Here is a 26,328-nt window from a genome sequence, read left to right on the forward strand (position 1 = left end):
ACACAGGTGCTAAAACGCAGCATTTCAGACAAAGGGTGAATACAGGTATATTCACACAGACAGTATGAGAAAAAGAATGTTTTTTTTTTAACATTGAGGCATGTAAACATGTTCTTGTAGAATCTCAAAACACAAGTATGACCCTGAAAGCAAGCATAATATGGGACCTTTAAATGACATCACCTGGTAAATGCTAAAGTGCGAGAGGCTGCGAGGGCTCGAAATGGTATAAATACGAATGGGACAGCACTTTGGGGCGACATATCACATTACCTTGACAACACCAAAACATGTGACATACAATTGTGGGTTTGGGACCTTTCGTGTGACATGTTTCACTTTCTTCACGGCTAAGCCATTTAAGGGACAGACTGCCTAATGTCGTCAAGGCTCCTGCCTCACAGAGTGAACGTCAAATAATCAATTTACTTATTTTTGTCAATGCAGCATCATTAAGTAGTTGTGGTTGCACCTCCCGTGTCTGTTTACCTACAGGGCTTCTCCTGGTAACCCCATATTTAACGTCACAACATGAATTGTGGGTAATTCCCTCAAGCGAAATGTCAGAAGTGTGCGAGAGAGCCCTTATGCACTTGACGATTTGACAGCGGGACAGCTCTTGCAGACTTTGCGGGAAAGCGCCTCTAAATCCGCAAGTGTGGACATTGGGATTGGGCCTGTGAGTTTAAAGGCTAGTCAGTGGACAAATCACAGGTATCAATTAGATTGCTAGTCAGAGTCAGTTGGATGGAGCCACAACAGGTGTTGATTAGACCTCTTCTTAGGACAGGCCGCAAACTATACTAGCAGTGCCTCCTGATTTGGCCAAAATGTAGCATGTCGGTAGCTCAGCGTCAATTCTTTCAGAAAGACCTAACACTTAACACTTAATCACTGCTCTCCTCCTAAATCAAATCAGCTGTTCACCTTCCTGTTAACCAAACAGAATCGGCCACAAATTCCAAGGGCCAATCACAGCGTCGCAACCCTGCTTTAAATCTGTTTCTCTCCCTGCTGCTGTCAGCTGTCATTTCAGGCAAAGCGTGCAACCCTCCAGCTCCCCTTCCACCTCCAGTCATCGTCACCCAAAGGCACCCTGGGTCTTCCTCCTTCAGGACACTCCTTCGGTCTGGTCTTCGGGCTCCTTCGCCGCCACCTCCAGTGTCTAGACTCCATCGGGGGGGGGGGATTGTCTTGGCTTCCCTACCCGTTTAAAAATGATTTTATAACGATGGAGTCTAAGCTCCAAAGACTGTACATTTTATTATGCTTATGTACAATACACACCTTTGCATATCTGGAAACAAGTCTCTACTGATTGAAACGTACCCGGATGTCGTACTGGTAATGGTGTTATAGAGGAAGATTGACAGCTCTAGTGAATCCGCAGGATAAATTCATGGAGTTTCAAAATATGTCTAAAGCTTCAATTACATGCCTCTATTTTCCTCTGACCTCTGAACCCTCATTAGTTTTCACCACCGTTATGCATTTTTCTCCCGAAAATGAACTTCTGCACTTTCTATCTCTCTCACACAGTCCCTCCATCTGTCTCTCTATATCCCTCCTTCCTTCCATTGCTCCATTGCAGCTCTCACTCTCTCTTTCTCTCTCTCTGCCCTCTCTATCTTCCTCCATAATGATGTTAATAAAGTGAGCAGAATGGATTATCCAGATTCCCATGGCAGGTTGCCTGCCCTCTGCTCCGTCTCCCTCTCCCCTCTGTTTACTGGAGGGAATCATTCACTTAGCCTTATCGCTTTACACCCACGCTATCTGGGTGCACACACAGGCCGCGCAAACACACTGATACCGATTCGAGGCGTGTGTTTACGTGGCTGCGTTGTGAACACAAGGTAGAGTTAAGAGGCGGGAAACAGAGATTGCAGACAAGGTTTGGAAACGTAATGAAGGAGATTTAACACAGAAGGTGGACAGACAGAGACAGACAGACAGCCAGAAAGAAAGAAAGCAAGCATCTCCTAAATGCTTTCCAAATGTTTCCTCCCTGAGGAATAAGGAGACAGATCAGCATGCAGAAACAGGGCCATATTCCCACCATCGCTCACGGTGTAATTGCTCTAGCAAAAACCCTCTCGAATCTAATATAAACTAACGAGGCAGATCGCTCCATCAGACCTTACCAGACAGTCGATGGTGAGCAGAGAACATGCTGTAGTTCCATTAAGCCAGCGTTTCTCAGGGCTGTGGAGAAAGAAATGGGGAGAGATGAGGGGAGAGGGGCTGGCTTGAAGTCAAATTTGTATCCAGTTTTAATAAGTTAAGCCTCTACATACCACAGGCTTGTGCTTCTTTACGCTTTCACTTGGTCCCTCGTTGGCTGTTCCCAAAATTACTTTGACTCATCCTGTAAAAAAAGAAAAAAGAAAACCAGAAAGTAAGGAAGAACAACATACTGTGTATTAAGAGTATTAACTGTGAGAGGTGATTTACTGTTGCTGACCAGGATGCACCTCTCCCTTCTATCACGCCCCAAATGGAAAAATGAATCTAGATCAGCACTTGAAAACTGCTGACAAAGACCAGGCCAGTTGTGTGTCTTAAAGTGAGAGATTGGGCACATCTGGAAGCTATCAGGAGGAACAGGTAGTGTGCCTTTCCCAGGCATGGTACCCAATTAAGATATACCTTTATCCTGGACTGAACTACAATGGTGAAATGTAACTAATTATTTATATATATATATATATATATATATATATATATATATATATATATATATATATATATATATATATATATATATATATATATATATATATATAAATAAATAAATAAACAAACTTTGGCAGCTAGTTAACTACACACAAAACATACGATCTTATATAATATGATACGATGTTACGATGTACCCAACAGTACACATTGTTAAAGGGACAGTTTACCCCAAACTGAAAAATACATATTTCTCCTCTTACATGTAGTGCTATTTATTAGTCTAGATGGTTTTGGTGTGAGTTGCCCAGTGTTGGAGATATCGGCTGTAGAGATGTCTGCCTTCTCTCCAATATAAAGCTAGCTCACCTGAGCTAGCTACCGCTACAGCTCAGCCTAGGAGGACGCCATTAAGAAAAGCTTCTCGCCCGTTGGTATTGCTTCCTTCTGCGTTATGATATTGCTGGTGGAAGTAGTTCAGTAGATTGACAATCTTTCCTATATTAAAACTGCGTACAACCAGGTCTATGGATTATCTTGAGTAACCGGGTCATGCTGAGTGCCATCTATATTTCCATTTTATTGAAGAACACCCCTACGGCCGATAACTCCAACACTGGGAAACTCACAACAAAACAATCTACAATGATAAATAGCCCGGTAGGTAAAAAGGACAAATTATGTATTTTTGATTTTGGGGTGAATTGTCCCTTTAAAATAAGCTCCACCAGGCAGTGAACAATTTTTTTTTTTCTCTCAATCAGTTTCTGACAATAAGAGTGATGGTGTCCAACATGAACTTGCCTTTTGGCAAAGTTGGAGCAGTATTTCTTGTTTCACTTTAAAAAAAAAAAAAATTAAAAAAAGTGAGCTCAAACTACACCAATGTCCTGATAAAGGAGATTGAGAGTTTTTGAGTGGGTATTTTTTTTGGGAAGGTTTCAGGGGCTTTAAGAAATATTGTGAATGTTAGGACTGAAATTTACATCGTGTAGCTACTTTGACTCAAGAAAATGATCTGAATACTTCCTCCACCACAGAGTGATGAAGTTGGTGCATCGTCGGTTCAACTCCACTTCCTCTCGACCAACTCATTTCCCGACCGACAGCTGAAGAAAGAGCAACACCACGGAATAAGCTGCTTCCAGAACATTCCTCGTGGGGATGGAGCTAAAGTGCGGCAGGAGTTCATGCAAAACGTAGCGAATGTGCCCTCTACCCTTGGCTGTGCCGGCAGGAGAGCTTGAATAACGAACGCGATGGAAGAACCAGGGTGAAACCGAGAGCACGAAGTAAGAGTGGGAAAAAAAAAAGGATGCTTGTGAAAGTAAAAGCAGCAGCTGAGAGTAAAGAGCGGTGGAGGAGAAGGGTAGGAAACAGAGGTGAGATTGTGGCGAAGGGGTAAGAGGGAAGAAGGGACGCCAGCCAGTTGGTGAAAACGAGACGGAGACTTTACCTGAGAATGAATGAGCACATCGCAATTCCTTAATACAGTTAGCCAATTAGCCGAGAGGCACAGCGCGCCAGCTCCAAAGATTCGTTACGGCCTCGATCAAGTCATCCGCATTCATACAAACTGGCATTCAACGCGGAATGAAAATGGAAAAGTGCTTGATTGAGTTTAGAGTGGAGCAGTTCTTAAAGAATTAGGAATAGGAATACTACTGTCTTTATGTTGGTAGCAGTACAACACTTGGATGTTAGACCCCTTTTGCACTTTGCTCTTGGAGACCAATCAGCATTACGCAGCGGCCGAGAGGACCAATCGAATTGAAGCGAAGTAAAGGAGCAACACGTCCCTCGCGCCCACCCCACCTTCCTTTGCCCTTTCTCTTACAATCCCCCTGCCTTTTTTCTTCCCTTTATTCACTCTTTCCTCCTCATCCTCCTCTCATCTTTCAGACATCATCCATACATCCATGCATCATTTTCCATTAGTCAGCCACTCTATCCCTCTTATCACAAAAGCTACACCTCTTATCTTCGTCCTCATCGGCCCCATCTTTGCTCTGCTCAGCGGGGCTCAGGGCAAACCTAATTTGGACTGGTAATTTCTGTCAGCCTTGTTAGACACAGTTATGGAGAGGGGGTGGGGGGGGTTGTCTGTGGGCAGCCGAGAGCACGATGTGCAAAATGTTCTTTTTTTTTTCCTCATTTTGCTCTCATCTCCCTATTTTTCAACCGCTCTCATCGTCACTTTTCTTTATTGTCCCCGTTCTCTCTCAGAATATCTTTGCACTCCTCCTTCTCAAGATCCCCCCTCCATCCCCCCACCCCCCTCTCTTACCCTCCCCTCTCTCTAATTAATTCAGCTGTGAATTAATTACCAGGGGGGAATCTTCCCAAAACAGAAGTGAGAGAGGGGCGAGATTGGGGAGTAATAGGGAGGGGATCTGCATTAATCACCACTCTATTCCTCAGCAACGAAAAAAAAAAAAAAAAAAAAAAAAAGAAAAAATGAAAAGCTTGAAACAAAAGAGGCCACGAAATGAAAGAACAACACAACAAAAACACGATAAAGAAAATTGTTTACTTCGCCCTCACCTCCGCAGCTGAAACCCCATGGGGGTGTGATTAGGAAAACAGAGCTCTTTCTCCCTCTTTCTTTCTTTTCTTTTTGTTTTTGTCCTGCCCCTCCTTGCTCCGCTCATTCCTCTTTGATGAAGTTGTGGGAGTTCAGATGAGAAGCGGCGCAGCTGGGATAGCGCCCGAGACACAAAGCGCCATGGGAAGAGCAAACTTTGGCTCATGTGAGGAGAGGGCCGGGAAGAGGTGTCTGCGTGTGTGTGTGCATGCGTGTGTGCGCGTGTGCGCGCACTATACAGTATACTCAGGAGTGCTGTCACACCCAGCTGATTAAAACTTTAAAAGTGAAGAAAGTGAAGCTAAAGCCGTTCACCGATGTGTTACCTCATGCCAGATTGATTTCCCGCTGTCCCTTCCCCTCTGCATGCTAATCAAGATGTTTGTTAAGCAAAAAAAACTGGAAAAAAAAAAAAAAACAGAGGCTTGTCAAACTTCAGGGGGCCCAACAAACCAATGACTCAACCCTGCTTATGCACGTGTTGCCTGGGTAACCCAGACTCCCAGGACGAGTGACAACGAGGGGATATGATGTCAGGAGAGAGCGACCTGATTGGACAACACGTCCGTGTCAAACGATATTGAGCTGTTTAATGTTGGACTTAATTCTCAGCTTGGGTGACAGAGGACATGTTCATGGTTCTCTCCCATATGGGTGGCATGTGAGAAAAGTCCCCGTCTGTGTGTGTGTGTGTGTGTGTGTGGGGGTGGGGGATGCTACTCACACTCACAATGAAGATGTCATCAAACCAAGCTTAGCTCCCCTCCCCGCAGACCCTTTGCCAACCCCACCCAGCTCAAACACACATGCATTCACACACTCCGTCTCCACATCACGCCCAGATCATCAACACAATAGCTTTTTTCCCCCCCAAATGCAATAAAAGGGGGATTTGAATGAAATCCTAAACTGTGGCGCACCACATAGCAAGTGTCCTGACCCTGACCCTGTCTGTTGAGATATCATGACGCATGCTACACTAAAAACCATCCCCCACTTTATTCTTTCTTTGGCAGCAACGACACCTGCAGTTGTTTTTCAAAGCATGCATCGACTCACAGTGGCCATTCTTTGGGGGTGGAGGGGGGGACAACTGTAGACAGTGCCCCCTTAATATGAAGTTTCGACCCCCCTCTCTTGCCCCCTTAACTTTTGAACCCTATTTTTATACCAGAAGAGGGGATATTGTGTGTGTGCAGTGATTAATTAAAGATTATTTTTGGGGCTTTTCCCTTTATTTGAAAGTGGATAGACGTGAAAAGGGGGGAGAGAGATGGGGGAGGACACGCAGCAACGGGCAGCAGGTCAGACTCCAACCCCGCGCCGCTGCAGGACTCAGCGAACGCTCTTACTGGGTGAGCACCGCAGTGATGAATTAAATGTACTTTACATTTTCATATGTTTATTGTTATATGTGTATGGTTAGTCTTTTGTAGAACCAAACCTATGGAGGGTTGGAACACTTATCTAAAACTGATCTGTCCCCAGCCTGGCCTCTCCATTTAAAATGGTCTACAACGGTCACTGTGGACTTACCAGGCACGTGTTTATCAAACTTCACTCTGAGTACCAATTTTAGAAAATATGAAGAAAAAAAAATGGCTAAACATGAAGCATCTGTCCAGACTGCGGTTTCCCCTCAGTTAATTTTGTTATGGTCGGCTCTCCAAGCCTGAGTAACTGCCGGCTATCAGATGTCAACATCTGCCTCCTCATACCCATACAATTCTGCGATTTGAGGTTTGCTTCCTGTTGTTGGTTCAGATTGCAACTGTAATGGACCTCACCGCAGCTTGCTTGGCAGTGGAGTGAAACCCGCATTTGCGGTCAACGCTTGATGCAATTATTTTTGTGTGGACGCAACTTCAAATGGCTCCGTTCTCACCTGGCCAAATGAAACATACTATTGGAGTGAATGCTTCAGAGATGGAATCAAAATCTGCTCTAAAAGGGTACAAAGTTTCCCCTTATGGCACCTTCACACAACTAGACCCCAACAACTAGGTACGTGTCCAGAACAAACCAGGACTAGAGGCCAGTTACAAAATATAAATTGAGTTTATTAACAAAATCTGCATGAATTAAAAACAGTAACAGGAAAAGGAAAAGGCCAACAGTGCCAGCATGGAGCTACACAGTAGGGACTGTGGTGGGGAAAGTGCAATGGCACCGACACAATCACTTGATATGAATAGCAAAAATGCATAGGAATAATTCAGAGGCTATTAATATGCTTTAGGACCCAATACGCACAATAAAAGAGCAATGAGCTCGAATAGAAAAAAAAAAAATACCACTGCACACTTTAAAACCCAAGGTGCGCGGAAGCACGGAAGGGTGGGGGAGGGGACGGGAGGAGGGAGGGGCAAACTAGCCTTGTTTTGATTGAAAATACTTCGAACGTCAACATGAAGTGCTGTCACCCAACATCGCTTAGAGCACCTTTAACACCTCAATCCACACTAGCAGGCAATAAGGGGTCCCTAAAGCTATATCTGAGCCTAGAATTGTACAGCGCTCGTCAGCAGTATTGCACTATACTCGTTAATAATTATATTTAAAATGAATAGCAAACCCAACTAAGAAAGAAAAGAAATTATACAAATAAATGCCTGTTTGTTTTAACCCAAGTTCAGGTATCGGAATCTGTATCGGGAAGCAAAAAATGGTATCGGGCCATCTCTAGTTTAAATTAATGTGGGAAAAAACAATGATGGAAGAGACAGTCCTATATAAAAAAAACAAAACAATCAAGATAATATTAGACCACTTTCCAGCATATTTTAGAACACAATGTTCACACAATAAAGTGATCAGACAGCAAGCCGTACCTTTAAGTCATATAGGACCCAATCTTGCACCCGGCGCAGCGCAAAGCCCGACCCAAGTGTCTTTGCTAGTTTAAGACTGACGCAGTTGTCAATTTCGTTTAAATAGCAAATGCACCTGCGCTCATCTGTGCGCCAATTCTTGGCATATTGCTATCTTGAGGCAGCGGGAAGTGATAGCGCCATTGACCAACAAATACCTGGTCTGAAGTCAATAGGCATTTCATTCTTATTTTAAAAAGGTCCCATGACATGAAAATTTCACATTATGAGGTTTTTTAACATTAATGTGTCCCCTAGCCTGCCTATGGTCCCCCAGTGGCTAGAAATGGTGATAGGTGTAAACCGAGCCCTGGGTATCCTGCTCTGCCTTTGAGAAAATGAAAGCTCAGATGGGCTGATCTGGAATCTTCTCCTTATGAGGTCATAAGGAGCAAGGTTACCTCCCCTTTCTCTGCTTTGTCCACCCAGAGAATTTGGCCCAACCATGAGAAAGAGAGAGACATCATGGCTTTCAAACGAGCAAAGTGGCAGTTGATCAAGGCCACACCCCCACCCTCCACCTTGCCCCCCCTCCTCTTCAACTATAGACACAGAAATGGCACATCCTAAGGAAAGCTCATTGTGGGAATGGCTCTAGTGGCTGTAATTCTACACCAAGGCTGAAGGCTCAAGGCTTTTGGGAAAGAGACTTCAGATACAGTATTAGGGGACCACTAAGGTCTATATAAAAGAGACTTCAGATACAGTATTAGGGGACCACTAAGGTCTATATAAAAGAGACTTCAGATACAGTATTAGGGGACCACTCATACCTATATAAAAGAGACTTCAGATACAGTATTAGGGGACCACTAAGGCCTATATAAAAGAGACTTCAGATACAGTATTAGGGGACCACTAAGGTCTATATAAAAGAGACTTCAGATACAGTATTAGGGGACCACATGGCCTATATAAAAGAGACTTCAGATACAGTATTAGGGGACCACTAAGGTCTATATAAAAGTGACTTCAGATACAGTATTAGGGGACCACTAAGGCCTATATAAAAGAGACTTCAGATACAGTATTAGACCACTGAGGCCTATATAAAAGAGACTTCAGATACAATATTAGGGGACCACTGAGGCCTATATAAAAGAGACTTCAGATACAGTATTAGGGGACCACTAAGGCCTATATAAAAGAGACTTCAGATACAGTATTAGACCACTGAGGCCTATATAAAAGAGACTTCAGATACAGTATTAGACCACTGAGGCCTATATAAAAGAGACTTCAGATACAGTATTAGGGGACCACTAAGGCCTATATAAAAGAGACTTCAGATACAGTATTAGACCACTGAGGCCTATATAAAAGAGACTTCAGATACAGTATTAGGAGACCACTAAGGTCTATATAAAAGCATCCAAAGAGCACCATGTCATGGGACCTTTAACAGCGCATTAGTAAAATGTGCCTAGGCTTATGCACAGCGCGCACACACTATGCTTGTTACACATACAGGGAAACGCAACAGCACACAAACATGCAAAAGATTACAAATATAAATATTAGGGTGCAAATCCGCCAACATAATAGCAATGTGCCTGGCTTTTAAAGGGAATGGGAGATGACCCTCTGATTGGTTTATTGCATGTTACGCCCAAAACACACCTATGAATTAGTGACTAAGTGCAACCCTTTTGAACCATGCACCCAACACACGGACCCTTTTTTTCCGCCGTCAAACTAACAAAAGTGGATTTGGACACACCCTAAACGCACCTGCACCAGGCGCTTTACACCGTGCGCTTAGATCCTTAAAATAGGGCCCTTAGGTTTCATTCAGACCAGCAGCATGTTTTAATGCAGTGGTGACCGATACTAAAAAGGAAAAACAAAGACAATACACTGAATATCTCATAGATACATTCTACTATATTTGATAAAAATGTCACTGTTCACAGCTTACAATCATTATCTCCGCTCTAAGTTTGAGCTCATCTAAAGAGCTGACCAGAATTGTTTTACAGCGCGCCTATACGGCAACCTGTCTTCAGTCACTGCAGTCTTCTGCACAGTATGAAAACAAATGCACTTCCTAATCGAACAACTTTTCTTGCACACTCTCACGTTACATGCTGTAGATGTTTAAACTAACACGGCATCTACCACAAGGAAAAACTTCACACATTTACACCCTGCTGCACTTCCTGATTCTGCGGACCGATAGAGAGAGAGAGAGAGAGAGAGAGAGAGAGAGAGAGAGAGAGAGAGAGAGAGAGAGAGAGAGCGAATTACCGGTGTCCCTAAATAACCTTCGCCCTTCCGAGGGTCATGACGTCATACCCATCCCACATGTTTCATTCACTGGGGCAGAGACAAAATAAGTGGCCAATTATGATGATAAAACGCATGCAAAAGCCATGTTTGTGAGGTGATACTAGGATAAATACGGTTCAAACGGGGTTTTGGATGAAGAGTTTCTGCGGGAAAAAAAAAAAAAAAAAGCCAAAATATTGCCAGCATATTACAGTAAATGACACTGCATGGGAATAAAAAAATGCAGACATGTTACATAACTTCTGGTAAAGTTTGTACTTAAACTCCCGCCTGCTTCAAAAAGGGTAATCATGTTTTGCCATGCTGGGTCGAGTGAGAGGGAGAAATGTTGTTGGTGCATGCCTTTGCACCACCAAATCATCCATAATGGTGAACGGTTTCTTCTTTAAACGTCAAAATATCACCACGAGCTGCACTAGTGGGAATTAGAACTTGGTAGTGTGCAATTAGTTATTAACCCTTTAAACCCTGGCTGTTTTTAAGTTGGCGTTCACTCCCATTTCTTTGCAATGCCTATGGCATAGTCAATACGTGTCTTAGACTGATTGTTTTTCTTATTTAAACTGGGGGAAAAAAAACATTTTATGGCACTACAGCTCCAGCCCTGCTTTTAGTCATACAAACAGAAAACAAGTGAACAGTTGCCATGGAGTCAGTGACCGATTAGCCTATATTGATATATATATATAATGTATATATATTTTGGCAAACCTGCACCAATCATAGCCATGCGCATTACTGTACTGTAGCTTACAGTTCCTGTTTGCATTCCAATGACTTATTTACAGATTACTGTACCTAGGTTGTACATCAATTACATTTATTAATAAAGAAAAAGTATAGATTTCATCATGATGAAGCCAGATCTCAAGCTATTAATCAAATGTGCAAAGTCAACGTGAAGAGGATATCAGACGCAAATTGTTGCAAAGGCGCCCCCGTTGGAGTTGAAAATGTTTCTACTTCAGTTTAAGATTTGCGCTTATATCGGGGCTTTTATGATCTGCTTCATAAAAAGGTCCAGAGATGAAGGGAAGAGGAAAGAAAAAAAAACCAGAAAGAACCAGAGAGTCTGGGGCGTGAGTGAGCTGTTTGTGGCAAATGAAGACGGTCCAGTGGTCAAATTTGTGCAAAAAAAACGCTTCACATTTTGTCTGAACACACCTTGTCAAGAAAAGGTTCAATTTTAGACATAAAAATCAATCAATCAATCAGGTGTCAAGCAGCTAAAGCTTAAAGCTGCAAAAGCAAAACGATCCCAGACCGTAGCTTTTGTTCAACCCAAATACATTAATAATGTATTAATGTGTTAGACCACACATTTCTCAGACTGCCGCCATCTGACATTTGGGACACACTCCATCACACTCAGTGATGCTTTTTTCTGGTGTCTAGCGAGGTGACTTCAATGTGTCTAAACTTAGTCTGGGCTCCCGTCTTCACACAGAGGCCTATCGACAGCAGTTGGAAACAGGGATGATCGATGAGCTACTGCGTCATTCCACAGAGCGCGCTCCGTCAGAACACAGTAACCGTGCGCCTCGTGCCAAGCCCGCCGACATCCAAAGACAATGTGATGCATCAGTAAGCGAGCCAGATTTTCCCCCCGGACTAGAGGATCTGAGCCCAAGTGGTAGGGTGGTACGTTTTCCCCCAGATCTAATCCCATCTCCAGCCATGAACTGTCAGTCGTTATCCCAACCCAGGCCGCATATAAACCAAAGCCTTGTGTATTTCACCCACGAAGCCAGGCCTGTCTAATTTAGCCCACTTTATCACCCCAGTAATCAGACCATTGCTCCCACACAGAACAACGTGTTCTGTTCTGTCCAGATTTATGCCAACACTCCTTCCAGTGTATCTCAGTGGGGCAACATGTTTCTACCTCATGTCCAGGGAACCTCCACTGTCTCAGTCCTTGGCTGGCAGCAGCAGTATGTGGGAGGGGGAGGGGAGAGGGGGGTAACTGGGGGAAATGGGGTTGGTTGGGGCAGGAGCTGCAGGATGAGAGACATCCACACAAATGCAAACCAGATGGAGGGATAGATGGATGGATGAGTAGGGAGGAGAGCCTGAGTCATCCTCTCTCTAGTTCTACCTCCAATTCTGTTGGTTTCGGTAAAAGCCTCTGACGTGCGCTGCGTTTGCCGGCACAACGTATGTGGTGTTGTCCAATCAGTACCTCCAACTCAAATTGATTGGCTGAAGAAGTAATCCAGCGCTGGGCAAGATCAACAATGGAATTGGTTAAACTACTCAGCAATCTCGTTGTTCTTCTGCATTACTGTACACAACTTTGTAGAAAACTCTTTCTGCGTGGATTAATAACCTTTGTACAAAAGCAGCACCGCCCCTCACACCTTCTGCATCTGTATCCCACCTCTTATTAACGGGTGTTATCGATTGAAGACCATGTTACGCTTGCAAATGAACTAGTTTGTAGGAAGTGTTTTCCCACTACATCAAAAAGCAAAAAAGCTATTCTGAATTGCCTGGTGACATAGACCCTATTTGCACGGGATTAGTATTACCTGGTGACGTCTAGTCATTTGTAATAATTACGGAGGTCGTCTGTGATCTTAATCCCCTGCGAGTCGGCCATGTCTGTAATTTGTCAAGTAAAAATTCCCCCGTGACCTACTATATTTCGCCCAACACGAGGTCCTGTGATATTAGTCCCGTGGCGGGGTCGTATATCATTTTTTCAAGGTTTTTGTCTCCTGTGCACCTTTTTATCCTTTTCGCAAAGACAGAAATGGGATTGCTGGGCCCTGTCCGACCAGAGACCTCCGTTCCTGGGTCGACAGGCTTTGTCCGAGGGCTGACTGTGATGCTGTGTGGGTGCCCCCAATTACAGGGATAGGGTATGCGCCTCTGGTAACCTCTACTGGGCCTGGTCCAAAAGGATACGGAACTCCGAGCAAAGTGCAGGTGCCGTTCTCGGGGTACAGATAAGTCAGTAAATTCAACTACAAGCAGCTTTCACTTATCCCATGCGATGCACCACACGAAACTCAGATATGGGGGGGGGGTGGTAATTTTCAAATAACACAAGGTCCCCAGATGATGCTAATCCAGTGCGAATAGGGCTATAGATAAGGAGAAGATGCCCATAAGATGAATGGAGTCTCTCCTTTAAGACCTTCATGGTGATGCACTTTTTTATACATAAGAAAAATGACGAGTAAAGTAGTTGTAAATAATATAAAGCAAAGAGCTTGAAAATACTAATACTTTCTCACTTCTGAGCACCTGGCCTGGATGGAAGCCACCAAAATCCAACATGGAAATGGTTTTGGGGGCAGGGGGGGTTTCAGACGCTGTTCGGTCATCCAACAAGCATGTGTGGTTTGATGCACACTGAGGCCTTACTGTGAAGTAGTTTCTACTCAATTTGTTCTTTTTCATTAATTATTATTTTTTTTGCATATAAAATATTTCATTAGCTGCAAAGGCCAGCCGAGGCTGACAAAGTGTAGCTATGGCTAACAAAGCACCACTGAGGTAGACAAAATATAGCTTAACCCTTGTGTTGACAGTTTTCAATTTTTATTTTATATCATAAAATATGGGACGTAGAAATAAATTTAAAACATTGGAAAAAGCAAAAACAAAAGGCGTCAAAAACGTTGGAAAAAACGTTTCATGACTTTCTGTTTTTTGTTAGCCTTTTTTAAACTAGTTCTCTCAGCATTTGGTGTGAAGGTTGAAAATCAGTCAGTTGAAAATGGATGCATGTCTTGTGCAAACAGACAACCATAGTTCAGCATCACATCAATGTCATGCGTATTTTTTTTTTTGGGATATTTTGATATTATCAATTTATAATTTATTTACTTTTTAATTAGTTGAGCTATTCCACAATCTTTCCATGTACCCCCTGGTAACTGCAGAAGCACTCCAAAGTGAATCTGAGATTTCCTTAAAGGGCCACCATTACATAGTACCTATTTCTGATCTCTTGTATGCAACTGATATTTTCAAAATCATTAACAGCACATCTTAAAAATGTTTTTGGTTACCTCTAGCTCACCCAGTAAGAGCGTGAGTCCTTTGCAGTGGCCCAGGTTTGAGTCCGACATGCGTCCCTCTGCTACGTGTCATCCCCCCTCTCTCTCCCGCCTTTCCTGTCGATCCACTGTCACTATCTAATAAAAAGGGAAAAAAATGCCCCAAAAAATTATCTTGAAAAAAATGTTTTGCTCCTGTTTAAACCACATGGATATGTTTCACAAAATATGATCCTAAGCCATACTTAATGTACACCAACACTCACATCAGCATATGTCAACATTTCCTTGACAACAAGTAAATCTTACGTCACTCTTCTGAGTTGGTTTGGCAGCTTTTGCGTGAGGGCAACAAGACACAACAATTCAAATAAAGCCAAATCATTGACACGACTGGCACTTGGGTAGACGCCTCATTTCAGTCAAAACATAAATGATTTACTGTGACTGAAACGTGTTTGAACCAAAAACAGATGTGACAGCCTTTTTTTTTTTTTTTTTTTTTTTTTTTTAAATTGTCTTTTAAAACAGTGCTGTCATATTGTGTGGCGATCGACTACCAGTTGAAGTTAGAAAGAGTTGTCCAGATAAAGAGCTGTATAATTTCCCTTTCTCTGTGCTTCTGACACACCTTTTTCAGTCAGATTTCATTCTTTTTCTACCCAGAGAGGAAAAGCCGACGGTTCTGAACAAAGTCACTCCGTCCATCACACCCTCGCCATTCCTACTAAATCTATCAGCGCGTGGGGTCAAGAGAGGCTGAGGGCTTTTACTAGTGTCCACGTACAGGACCATACACTTCACCACAGAGAGAGAAAGGGAGTGAGAGAGCAAGAGAAAGCAATGAAAAGAGAAAAAGTGAAAAATAACAAGAAACATGACAGCTCTGATGTCATTCACCATTAGAGGCCATTAGTGGTTTTGAATGTTCCATTGGATGTTTTCAAGTCAGTGTAGTGCGGGTGAAAGCCCATTGACATCTTACTATCACCCCATAAGTAACTTCACACACTCTTGTGTGGATGTTTAGTGGTAAATTGGGAGAAATGAAGCAGAAGTGGGGTCACAGTAGCTCTTTGACTAACTCAGCTTCCACCGCACTTACAAAAATCACACATGACCTCGAACGCATACGTACACAGGCCATCGCTCCATCAGCACCTAGCAGTCGACGGCATGACGTCATCCGCAGTGGTGCATCCTGTTTTTTCCCTTGGCAGTGCGTTTGGTCTGTCAGGCTGAGGTAGCGCTGACCTGAGGAATGAAAGATGAAAGAGAGAGGGTGAAGCGAGGGATGAGGAGAGCTGCAGGAGGAGACAGACGCACACACAGAGGCCTGTCACCACCTCACTGTTTCCAACCACCTGACCACTCATGATTTCTCCCTTCTTTCCATACAATATACCTTTTCTTCTCTTCTCTTGTCTTGCGCTGCTTTGAACGATGTGTATAATTTGCTTCTTCTTTTTTTGTGTGGCTATTGTCTTGACACACTGATCGCGCATTCATGGCTGCCTTGTTATTTCTACTTCTGGAATTTGGAATTGAAAAATGGCAAAAGTGAATAACCGAAAAAGGTCTCAACACTTAAATTGACTTAAATTGCATCTGACCGATCAGTGGGAGCGGAGTGCTCAACCCTGCCGTCCCGGCTTTCTTTCATCACTCCTGACAATCAAGGCAGCTTACATGGGCCATTTGACGCAACCGAGTTGCAGATAGGACAAAAACACAATTTCCACATGCACAGCAATATTAGACAGTTGGGCAGTGTGGCTTGATTTGCTCAAAGTCAATGCAGAAACGGCGACCATGCAGGTTGGCAGTCACGCTTCTTGTGCTTTAATGATGTCTGTGTGCTAAAAGGATGGCACTGTAGAACAATCCAGCTATCCCACATTAAGCAGTGGTTCCAGTCCTACCAATCCTTGATTAAGGCACATAACAACAGTGTAACATCATCCATATTGCCTTAAACATTAGACATGTCACTTCTGATTGCAGCATGCCCAATTGGTTTTTACTTATACTGCCCCCTGCTCTGCCAAAGGGACTCTCTTCAGAGTTACATGAATATGAACATGTGATATACTGCACATATTGACAGGTTAGACTCTTATTAAGAAGAATGGGTATTGGACATTCTCCAGTCAAGAAAGGTTAAATGAAAGATGCTATCCATTTGCATTATGGGAAAGTAAGGATCAGTTGTTTTGGGATGTTAACCCATACTAGGGACTTGAAGCCAGAATATCTGCAGCTTCAATTTTTAAAGATATTTCTCTTGCAAGTCCACCAAGGATTTTAAAGTGTAATTGCCAAATTGCTATAGAAGGAATTACCTTATTACCTTAAATTTCGAAAATGATCTTAATCAGTTCGGACAGAGTTTTACAAATTTAAGATAAGATAGATCAGAGCCCTGGTAAGGGATAGGTTCTCTGGATCAGCCGGTAAGTTGAAGTCTGATCCATACACACTTCTTGGGTCATTGAGGTATGCATTTTTAACAAGGAATGCCCTGTTGTAAAAATATTTAGGTACATTGCAAGGCAGACTATAAAACTCCAATTTCATGTCAGATTTCATTGCAAGGTTCAAATAAGTAACAAGGGGATGAATAATAGTCAGCTTACTTTAAGGCAGACTACAGGTAATTAAGAATAGTTTGATTTGATGACATTTCCTACGCGACAGATATCTTGAACTCAACAAATAACTGGTTAAGAGATTCTCTAGAGGATAGAAGAAATTCATCAAGGGGCACATCTACAATGGCGGACACTTTTTGAGCACAGGGAAAGCAGATGTTGGTCACCTTGGGCACTGGGATTGACTTCCAGAACTGGCACCAAGACCAGAGCAACCAGAGCAAGCAGCTTAAAGCGGAGCCCAGCTGCATGCCAGGACCGCAGCCCAGTCAGAGAGCTTTATAGGAGCTGGGACTGGTTATAATAGCAGGGAGAGGGAGGATAGAGGGAGGCTGGTGGGGTGGGGGAGTTGGACAGCAGGGGTTATGTTTCCATGCCCTTGTGTGAGCGTGGATGATCCAAAACCCCATGTCTGTAAATGTCAGAGTTAGGAAGCAGAATCCAAGACTGAGATCTCTATAAGTTGTCCTGTAAGAAGCAGTAGACCCAGACTGCAATGGAACTGAGATCTTTATCAAACTATAGGCCGACACATTCTGCTGCACAGGCACTGCCAGAACAGCACAAGACCATACAGTGGCAGCAATTGTGTAAGTTCTCCTTCATTCTGCTATCCTGAATCCATCTACCTTCATTAGTTCTGGAAATACATAGTCCTTTTATACATACAGTTAATTCTCTTATGTTTCTCTACCATCTAGTTAACAGACCAATCGTTACAGCCTCTGAAAAACGTTATAATTTAATAATTCTAATCTGACGTATCTTACTTGACTTCATTGACATTCGTTGTACCCATTTGGCATACAACGGGCTGTCTGTCTCCAAAATGGGACAAATGGTCAATGAACTATCAGACAGGAGATAACGTTACTTAAGACATTATCGTTTCATGAGCGTTTCTTGCAAAATGTGACGCATGAAGATATGGCGACCATGAGATATACAGTATGACTCAACAAATACAATAAGAACAGATGAGTCATTTGCAAATGTTGTTACTGTTGAGTTTGGATAATGTAGGTCACATGTCAAATCAGCAGTACAATGTGGTGTACAGTGGAAATGTCTCTTCACAGCGCAAGCTTCTGGTTCTCATTATTCTGAGGGGAGAGTATCTCTTCTGCATGCCCTAGTGCTCGTCATAAGCTTAGCACATTCTGAGAAATCTGAGCATCAAACACTGGACATCTAGAGTGGGCAGAGGCAGTAAAATAAAAATCAGATTTTCAATACCCAGTACGTTGGGGACTTCCTAAGTGAACAGTGAATTTGAATGGTCTATACAACTTGGGCTTTTCAACACAATTTGGGGTTGGCTGAAAATGACCATTTGTCAAATCCAACTGGTTAGTACTACAGGATACTAAAAAAAAAAAAAAAAAAAAAAAGCTAACCAAAGGAATAGACCATACTTTAACCTGCAATAGTTGTTGGCAACATTGACATATTTACTTTGGAAGTTGATCTGGCGAATTTATTAGCAAACATTTTATTTACACATCCAGCTGTTAGAGATCTTATTAATTTGGAGATGTATTTGTGTCTGATGAATGTAAGTCCATTATTCACTCTCTTTTAGCTCTGTTTTTGGTCTCCACCAACTCTTGAGGGAAATATCTGGCTTTCTTGCTGCTAAATGCTCCTCTATGTTCACCTGTTAGTTAACTCCACCATGAAGGTCATGTTTTCAGCTCTTTTCGTCCATTTGTCAGCAGGATTACAGAAAAACCACCAGCCCGATTTATATGAAACCTGGTGGAAGGGCGTAGCATGGGCCAGGGAAGAACCCTTTACAATTTGGAGTGGATCCGAATTGCGAATTTTTTTAAAACTTTCGTTAACATTGCAAGGGCATTTGTGCTAAATTCATGTGGTGTTGGAATAATCGGTAAAATTATTTTCAGACTGGGAAAATTCACACTGCATTAACATTGTGAGACAGGGCATGCCTTGGTGGGGGTCTGCACTCTGAGTGCACTTCTACAGTAGTTGCTAACTGTGTCTGTCGGCTGTTGAGTTTGTGGGGACCAGAGGGTCACAGGTTCAAGTCCCTGCACAGACTAAGTGTGGAGTGTGGACTGGTAGCTGGAGAGGTGCCAGTTTGCCTCCTGGGCACTGCCGAGGTGCATTTGATCAAGGCACCAAACCACCAACTGCAAGGGGTGGCATCACATGAGGCAGCCCCCTCTCTCTTACATCTCTCCATACGTAATGAATGTGTATAGGACCTGTTTGGGCCTGTGTGTATGTGAATATATAGTGAGAAATGTCCCCTTGCAGGATTAATAAAGTATACCTTCTTCTTCTTCTTACCCTTAACAGAACTAATCATTTGAACTCATGTGTAGTCATATATAATTATTTAAAAAGCTTAATGCCTAATAGTAACCATCACTGACCATTTGTCAACTATCGTTTTGTTGTAATATAATTAGTAGTAGACTAATATACTAATATGAAGCAAAAAAATATTTAAATATTCATAAACCTTGTAACCAAGATGAACCGCAATAGGATCTCACTTTAATCAAATTGTTGACTATCAAATATGTGCATCAATGGCGTACTGTTTTGTAGTCCAATATTACACATTACAGCTTGTAATATCCATCAGATGTTTGTAAATCAAAGCACGCCAGCTGTTCTATAACTAGAAGTGCAAAGAGAAGAGTCAGGAATCCCCAGCAACGTATTTCAACCCTGCAGCCTTTTAGGAAAACCAGAGAGAATAAACAACGTGAGGTGAAACAGGGTCAGACCAGCAGTTTACTTCAGTGTCTACATCAATTTACTGTGCTGTACTTGAGGGGTGCAGTGATTCTGCTGGGGATCAACTGGATATAATACAGTGATCAAAATGACATGATGGTTTGTAATACGAACACGACTTTTGAAAGGGCTTAGCAAAAAAGCTTTACATAAGAAGGGAATAGTGCATGCTAGTAAATATGAAAATAGAGGAAGATTTGAAAGAAGTAATTATAAGAAACATAAGAAACCACACAGCGTGACAAAGCAGCCAAAACATTTCATAAATGCAAGTCTGAAAATGCAGTTCATGAAGATGATGCTGGATTAGCAAAACCTAGATCCTTGTTCTGTTTGGTGACTAAAGACTTGATTTACTGTCATTATTTTAGGTTATATATATAGAAATACACAACCCCATTTACATGATCAATTGTGATGAAAAACAGGTAGACATTTTTCATAATTCCTGTCAGCACTGTTGTTAAAGTTATGCTAGGTTTGGTTTTCCACAACAACCTTTAACTGTGTAGTGCACTAAGGTCTGATCATGCTGGGTACCGGTTTCTTGTATGCCTGAATTATGGTGTAATGGTGATGTGTGCAACTAATGGAATCCATCATTTTAATAAGACTTGCAGCATGAATGGACCTTCACAGTGCATTTTACATTTGATCACATCAGGTCCAATTTGTTTTTGGGCAATCTACATGATTATATAAGTCTCCTACGGTTTCTTTGGATGAGAAACATCCAATCACACACCTTAAAATTCTGCAATGTGAGCCCTAAAGGCAGCTACAGTAAAGCAAAAGATCACAACAATCTGATCTTACATGAATTCACTTTTGAAGTAGTTATTTTGTGATGAATTTGAAAGGAACTTGAAGGAAAAAAAGGTATTTTGTTCTGCCACAATTTGCTACAGCTCGGATTCATGCCTCCGACTGGCTTTTTCTCCACAGCAACAGCATCTGAGGTGCATATAGCTATTATATTATACAGTATAGAGCCATCGGTCATGCCAAATTCTCAGAAACAAAGCTGAAATAATGAAAACCTACATGCATTATGATTCATTATGATCATTATGTGTTTCGATGTTTATTAACAACTCCACAGCAGAAAATTGGCCTCTTTAGTGTTGCCCTATAGATAGCATTATCACCTTCTTTAAAACAGTAATACTCTTAATGTAATATACTTGTTGAATGGGGTTTTATTGGTTTACCATACAACAGAAGTTACAACGCAGTTTATTTTAATTACTGGTTAAAAAGGTAATATCTGTTAGCACTTATAAAAGATCACGCATAGGCACACGGTCCAAGTGGACACATTATTTGGCTAATGGCTCACGTGGCTGGTGGTTAAGTGGGTAGGCGTCTACACCACCCCCAGCAGTGTCTGAGGAAAGACCACAACCCCCCCCCCCCCCCATCTCCTTTTCTCAGCCAAACCTCCAGCAGCTTCAGTAGAGGGAGGATATTTACGTGTGTGTGGTTCCGCATGTATGTGGTGTTAAAAAGCATCCAGCACCTGAGAGCCAAGACCCAATCAAAACAAACGAGAAACAAACTAAATGGGGTTGCAACACGTTGCATGTTTGGACCTCGCTCTTCTTAGAGATGCTCAGCTTTTTTTCCCCCCCTTTCTCCCAGGGGTAAAACAGAGTTACATAGACCATCTGCTGCCAAGCAAGTTAGATAACATTCCTAATAAAAGTAAACCCCCGGCGATCCTAAACTCAGCCAGAAGATGACATGCCAAACTGCAGTTGCTGAGTGTGTGTGTATGCGTGGGAGAGAGACAGTGAGAGAGAGAGAGAATGTGGTGGGGTTTGTGTATTATCAGTAAAGTTAATGGGCTTGATCAGTCACTCAGTGGGGAGAGATTTGTGGCCTGTACAGAAGCTGCCAGGAAAAAATCCAAAGCATCACATAGTCGAAAATATACAAACGTACGGCGAAGTTAATTATCCCACATACAAATACACAAATCCTCCCTCGACATCACTCTGTCACAAGACTTCTTCTGCGATCACTTAACAGTTGTTTGGCTCGACCTATCTCATCTTCTCAGACATTTCCTCTCAACTAGCCATCTGGCTACCTCTGCCAGACCAAGAGCTTGTCACCACCTTCACAATAAAATACCTTTAATCTAGCGTTGGCCCGCAACTCCACCTTTAAAACACAATTATCTCTCTGTGCCTCTTTCTTTGTAAACTCCGTTATGTGGTACAATCTGTGGTTAAACAATCAAACCCCTTGGCTCTTGGAAAGGCAACTCATCCAATTATCTGCAGTGTAACGTAGATGTCAATGTAGATGACACGGATATTCCTCAAAATGATGCTGCATTTTTACTACATCTGTACTTCAGGTCTGGCCCGATCACACCAGCCTTTTGAACTGTGAAGTTTCAGAGCAAAATCTATTCCGATCAAATCAAGAACCACTTACAGCATCTAAGTAAATACGCCAAAAAAATTCACGAGTTCGACGTCAGTGACCGTTGAAAGTGCTGATCTAGTGTTGCACCATCAACTTCTCTGTCAGAGTAAATATGTCCAAGGAAAAAGCTCTATACTTATTATCCCACTAGCATCCTAGCTAGTGAGCTTGCAAGATTGCTCTTTTTTCTATAATTGAACAAAATTATGCACAATGCTGAGAACAAAATGCCACGGGGGAAGTAAATGGCCATAGCATATTCCTAGCTTGCTAGCATGTTAGCATCTCAGCAAGAGTTGTTCACCAACAGCCTTTAGCGTGACATGTTTCGTGCGATATGAAGCTTTGGCAACCAAAGACCCACCTGATGCCCCAGATGGTTCGATACCCAGAACCATCTGAAAAGCCGTCATTGGAAACAGTTTGGAAATTGGTAGGCACTTTTAGAAAATACTGGACAGGTGATTGGACTAGGCAACCGTCTATTACAGTCTAACTTCACCCAATCAGATCAACAAATGGAACCAATTGGTAAACCAAACATTTGCCGAAGCCAGTCGGGAGGAAAGTGAAAACATCTTTTCCACTGAGAAAAGCCTTCAGTGCTGTTCTTTGCTCGTATATCAAAAAAATAAATCCTCTACAGTTCTCATATAACTGATGCTATTGCAGCATCTACACAAAACCTCTTTAGGAGTTTTCTTTTTGAATGAACAGTTGCCTCCCAGTGTCATCACACACACCTAAACCATGCCCGAAGCTGCCAGTAGCTCCATCACAGGACGCTGATTGGTCCAAAACGCGATTACTCTGACACAAACACATTAGTTGAAGTCTGACAAGATGGCTATTGCGAGAATCAAGTTGTAGCGCAAGGTAAACCAAAGAACAGCCTGCATTAAGAGCATTCTCACAATGTGACCGCTGCTTCGACCGTTGTCGTCAAACCAGCCAATGAGAATGCAGCAGTCGGTGCACCGTTTTTTAATAAGTTAAAGGGACATTTGCTTTTTCTGTTTACGTTGTAGCGCTTGAATTCACCACACATTTGTCACAAAATCTGACATCTTCAAATGGATATCGTATATCGGATATTTTATCCGAACCATCTTGCACAGTGTGACCGTCAAACTTAACAATTGTTGTTGCAGTCTAAAGGTGCCTTTAATATGTAAATTGTGGTGACCTATTTAAAAAATGAGTTCTTCCCAAAACTAGACACTCCTTGAAAATAGGCACATCCCAACTTTTTTCAGATTGTAATTTAGAACGCATGTTTTTCCTAGCCAAGCTGAGTGGTCCATATCTTTTTACAGAAAGAAATTGGGGCTTTGAAAGACATTAATATCAGATTCAGAGATCATTAACATGACCTTGTCTCCTTTAATTGGGCTCAACAGAGGTCACTTCAGCTTGGTCCAGCAGTGTGAAAAAGTCCTACATGTGGTACCACAGTGGTATTGGTCCTAATTATGTTAACTGTAATGCAGCTTTCTCTGACCGCAGCACCAAAGGTTTACAGGGCCCCCATTATACACTTAGCTTCTACTGTAAACCAGGAAACAAGGAGCCAGTGCTCCAAAACCACACTACTTCCTAGTATGTTAGTATGTCTTCCTTTGTTGTCCGCTATGATCACTGTCAAAAATCAAATGAATGTTTGAGCCGTTTGCCAACTGACACACACACACACACACACACACACACACACACACACACACACACACACACACACACACACACACACACACACACACACACACACACACACACACACACACACACACACACACACACACACACACACACACACACAGATTTGGATTGATGTTTTGCCGATGGTTACATTCTATGATACCTGAGATTTTCCCAATTCCATTGAGTTTTGTTTAGGTACTGTATATGCTTGTGCTAATGGACACAGCTGTCTTATGATCACGGATGTATGTTCCTGACATACATGTATAAGACAAAGTGAACTGCTACTACGTGTGACTTTTATGTAAACTGGCAACACTTCCAGAAAGAAGAAAATGTGCAATTGTTCTTTTTCTGTTCCAAAAAATGTATATTGAGAGTGTGTTATTTCAAAGGATTGGCTCTGAAAATACAACACAGTCAAGCTAAATATACAGTATATTGAACCATCCTATTGGACTTGGCCCATGTGGTATAAAAGGTCATTTTAAAAAGTGTATATATTTTTAGCAAAGATTGCCCCCGTGGGAATCGAACCCCCCCACCCCCACCCGAGCAGTGTTTTTTGGGGCCTGTGTCCGATGACTTAGGTATACATGTATCACAGATTCCATATGTCAGAATAAACAGTAGCTTATCAGGATCACAGGTGCTTTGGTACCACTGATAAAGAATAAATAAAAACTTAATAATAATAAAAAGTAACAAACTGGCATAAGGTTTGTCTCTGCAGATCACAGAGCCAAGGCCTTGCATTAGTAGAATTAGAGGGTATTTGAGCACGGCTCAGGATAAGCCAAGAGTATTGGGCATACTGCTGAAGATTATAACCCGGCCTGCAGCCATCTGCAGTATTGTTTCCAGCCCATTTCTGCAAAAGATCATAGTCTATTGGCTGAATACGGTTGTAATAAGTGCCATGGAGAGAGAAAGGGAGTCGTACCTAGCCAAGTCCGCTGGTCCACTGGCAACAGAGGCTGGCAATAGAAAGTCCCAGCTCCATAGTTTAAACAGCCAACAGTAGATGATTGGCCTGGCAAAACAGACCCACTCTGCCTAGCAAAACACATGGCAGTGCTTATGTTCTTAACCCTTACTCAGGTCCTATGCTACAACATAGCTTAAACATATAGGGAAAGTGTATGGCTCAGACTATTGCCCCTTATGTTGATGCAGCCTATTTCAGATGAATTCTTCAAAAAGTTTGTTTGGCTGAAGAAGTAGACCTTTAATCAAACAGATGGTGAAACTCTGATTTGAGAAAATCTAAAAAGTGAATCAGAAAATGTGCTGCCAGCTCACAGCTCCTAGTGTCAAGTTGTTCTTGAGAAAAGCACAAAATGCTCAACTCAACTGGAGCTGATCATTGGCACTGTGAATGTTCTTAATTGTTTATTGGTGTGATTTGAAGTTTTAGCATTAATACAATCACTGATTGAATAAAAAATAATCTTGAATTTAAAACATGGCATTTATCTTGATGTATCCATCAACGCTGAGCCAATGGCATGCGATCCAGTGTTAGGAATGAAGGTTGATGTAGCTTTTATAAAAGCCCCACTTACATCTGAGATTTGCTGACCTTTCATGGTTTTGCACCAATCTCAAAGGGAAATCAAGTGGAGAAATCAAGATTTACTGCCTTTTTAGCTGCTGAAATTGGCAAGTAATGGTAAATTACAGTGACATTTTCTAATGGAACATGCAAATTTACAATTATTATGCTTCTAACATTGAGCTAAGAATCACCTGCAGCATATTTGCATGGTCTGCAGATATCTACTATATAAACTGTATATCTACCGTGTACTGTAACACTAAAAACATTAGCTTCTGTGAAGTCACCCATATGTTTCTGTTTGTGGACACACTCCCAAACAAATTGAGTGCCTTTACATGGACATGAATAACCCGTTTATTATGGAGTTTTTGGAGCATCACGCTGATGTGTTTGAGCATGTAAACATCATATCCAGTTTTTAGAAACCCGGATAAGCCCTTATCCCGAAACCTGAACATGCTAACTAGAGCCCTGCAAAATAAACTGGGATACTGCTGCGTGTCTACACCTAAACAGTTAAATGAGCACCGACTATCTGCGCAGGCGGGTCGTCAGTCAAGGGACGTAACAGAATAACAAACGATGGCGACAGCAAAGGTGTCTCACACTCCTGGAGTGATGAAGAAACAGAGTTTTGTCTTTTGGTAATGAATGAGGCTGTGGATCTTCATCCACTACTTCCCTGTACTACATAGTGGTAGTCACAGCTACCTCCTCGATAAATGTGGTTAAAAAGGAGGGTAGCTCATTATGTCAGGCAGAAAATGTCTATCAGAATGGC

General features: G+C 42.3%; 1 long non-coding RNA gene across 1 annotated transcript in view; it reads right to left on the minus strand.

Moving 5' to 3' along the window:
* Nucleotides 1-2,143: 2,143 nt before the first annotated feature.
* LOC114548420 (uncharacterized) overlaps nt 2,144-26,328 on the minus strand; it is a 142,908-nt gene continuing 118,723 nt past the window's right edge. The window contains exons 3-4 of the long non-coding RNA XR_003691356.1: nt 2,298-2,368; nt 2,144-2,205 (exon numbers count right to left, since the gene is read on the minus strand). This is a non-coding gene — a long non-coding RNA (uncharacterized LOC114548420). The remainder of the gene's footprint in view (nt 2,206-2,297; nt 2,369-26,328) is intronic.

This window comes from Perca flavescens, chromosome 21 (genome assembly GCF_004354835.1).
Source record: "Perca flavescens isolate YP-PL-M2 chromosome 21, PFLA_1.0, whole genome shotgun sequence".
NCBI lineage: Eukaryota > Metazoa > Chordata > Actinopteri > Perciformes > Percidae > Perca > Perca flavescens.